Raw genomic sequence first — 3,209 nt, forward strand, 5'->3', positions numbered from 1 at the left:
AGCCAATCAGTTTGTCTGACAAAGCTTGTCATTCGATAAACGAAATATTACCTTCACATCGTAGGAGGTCCAATAGGAAGAGTCCTTTGTTCTGATTGGTCGAACGACGCGTCACCGCCAAATACAGCGCACTCTACATCGAATATGAATAAACTAACGAGTATCAATTTTAATTCGCGCCAATCGTGTCATCAATTGTGTGGTGCGTGTTTATTTAATAAACGTATCAAAATATCGAAAATTCGAATCTAAAAATTTGGGAATTAATACGTTCAGTTTCTTTTACCGAATTATATTCTCTCCTTTTACGTAATTTGCACTTTGCGTAATTAGAACTCGCTCGTTTATCCCTTTCAAATTGTTTAACGTGAAACCAAATTCTCACAATATGGAGAGAAGCTTTGAAAGGTCCTGAAATTGGAATCTGCACTTTATTTTATACAGGTATGTGTTTTCTTCTGAATTATATATATTTCCTTGGACAATTCAAAACTTGAAAAACAAAATTTTAATTCTTGTCACAAGGCAATATTCCATCTCTGAAAGAAATAGCGGAAGATTGCTTATAATTATTGCTATTATTATTTCAATTAATTAAACAATTGAACAAATAATGTAATATTTTTTGTACATCTGCGCGATAAGCTTAATTTTCTTAAAAGAGGAAGAGAAAATTTCGAAATAAGTAAAAGACGCCGGAAATAAGAAACAAATTTAAAAGATCGTTGCTCGAATATATTTTCTATATTAATTACTTTTTCTAATGACAACAAATTGTCATATTTGTCATTAGTTACAGTATCGCTCGACTCATATATACTATCTCTCTTTCTCGCATTCATAAATATGAAAACGCACGCACGCTGTAAATTGAAAAGTGAGGAAGATATTCGTCATGTCTGTACATCGCGAGATTGCTTCTTTAGATACATGTATTCGCCCGCACTTGTACATTATTATTGTCGTTACTTCCATTTGTAAGATATATATTGTCATATTTTTAAACTACTTTTGTGATATGATAAGTGAGAACCTCGTTCGACAAATGAGGCCTTATTTCTCGTAAAAAGGAGTTCTCTCGAATCCTTCAGGTTTTCGCAAACGTTACAATTTATGGTACGATAAGATATGCATCTACTGCCAGTCTTTTTTACACATCGCAATTATATATAAATTTCTAGATAAAGATAAAATTATTTTAGAAATATTCTGAAAATTATTTTAAAGTGCGAAGTTTTGACGTGCAAAATGTATAGACATTTTTAAAAGTTTAGAGAAATAATAGGAAGAGAAAGTTTTCATCCGAAAAATTTTTAAATTATTTTTGATTTTGTCACGATAATTATATTTTTAGATTTGTATTGTGAAATATTTTTAGATTTATTTTTAGATTTATTTTTAGATTTTTAGATTTGTATTGTATATACAAAATTTCTAATGGTTTCGCAAAGACATGATAATTTGCATTTTATCGTCGATTATGCAAATTTATTAAAAGAAATTATTAAGAGAAACGGAAATACAATAAATTCTTACGAGCCCCATTAAATTATTTATTCACATTTATATGGATATATACGAGTATTATGCGAATCACGAAGCGTAACGTTTGTTCTTGGCTTGCATTCTTGATTAATTCTACCTTTGTTTAGCACTTCTTTTGTAGATTATTTTGGCTATAATACATTCTAATTAGAAAACCATTCGAGCGCAAATTAAAAATTAAAACTTTGAAACTTTGGAAACTTTGAAATTAAATATTTATTTTAATGTAACTTTTTTTATCAAATATACATATAAAAGAGGAAACGAAACAAATCAACTTTCAAGTTTCTTCTTCCTTTCTAAAAGAAACTTTAAGAAAACTTAGAAAACTTTAGAAAAAACATTATCACTTTACGTATAATATTTCTTTTTTAGCTACTGTACAAATTACTTATGAAATTGAATTAATTCGATTTATCGTACAATAAACTGTTACGTTTGTGGATTAGTTTAAGGCCACGTATTGTTTGATATGAACAATTGATATGTTAATTAAATCTTTGTAACTCATACATTGCGGGGCAGTTTGGTTTTGATTGATATATTGAGCATACATGTTTATGTATACATATATGTATATACACATATATACATATATATATATATACACACACACGTTTAGATATTATCGCATTCGATTTGAGCTATCCTTACAGACTAACATAAACCCAAATGAGGCGTTGCCATCCCGGCATTATCCTCTTGAATATGTGCATTGTTCTTACGCAAAGAACATTGCACAATGTAAATATTACGAGATTAACCCTTTGGCTGCGAAGAGCGCAATATGCCAAAATTGTGGAATGATAGAGCGGAGAGGAAAAAGGGTGGAGGCAAATTATTGATGTAGAATCCAGCGAATTAAAATTTTGTGATTAAATGATTTACGAATCTAAAGATATCAGAGATTCGTAGATAGGATTTAAAATTTGTATAGCTCTTAAACTTGTATATTTTTTACCGTACATTTAAAATTGAATGCGATTGTAATCCTCATTTTTTACTTACGTCAAAAATATTAGATGAACAGAACACAATTTATTAAATAATTATAGATATCTGAACATCGATGAATTTCTAAAAATTTGAGGATCGATAAAAACGATGTTTTTTTTAATTATATTTAATTTCAACTAAATGCAACATTCACATATGTCTATTACTTATTCACATCTTTCTTAGGGCACTTTGTGATAGCTCGTTTCGCAAGTTATGTTCTTAAGTATTGATATACCCAAAATACTTACGAATATATTGACACATAATTTTAACGCTTCATCATTTATTCACACTTCATAGTAAGCATTATTATATAAAAATATCTCTCCAAGATCACATTAATTCTTATTCAGTACTTAGGTTTTTTCGAACAGATGTAATATATAAAATTAATTTTTTTTTTATAAAACTTTTTGTATAAATTATATTAGAGAAAAAAGGAATAATGTTCTTACATTTTAAAAAATATTTTCTCATTTTGTTCTTTTTTTTTCTTTACAATTTAAAAAATTCTATCAATTATTATTATTTATTTATTTTTACTTACACTTTCATTTACGTTTATTATTTATTTATTTTTTATGTGTATTTTTGTCATGGATAATTTAGGAAGAAAAATATTTAGGTATATATAAATATTTAGGTATAATAAAATTTGCAATAAA

The sequence above is a fragment of the Camponotus floridanus genome, unplaced genomic scaffold (genome assembly GCF_003227725.1).
Source record: "Camponotus floridanus strain SB8 unplaced genomic scaffold, Cflo_v7.5 scaffold38, whole genome shotgun sequence".
In the NCBI taxonomy this organism is placed as follows: domain Eukaryota; kingdom Metazoa; phylum Arthropoda; class Insecta; order Hymenoptera; family Formicidae; genus Camponotus; species Camponotus floridanus.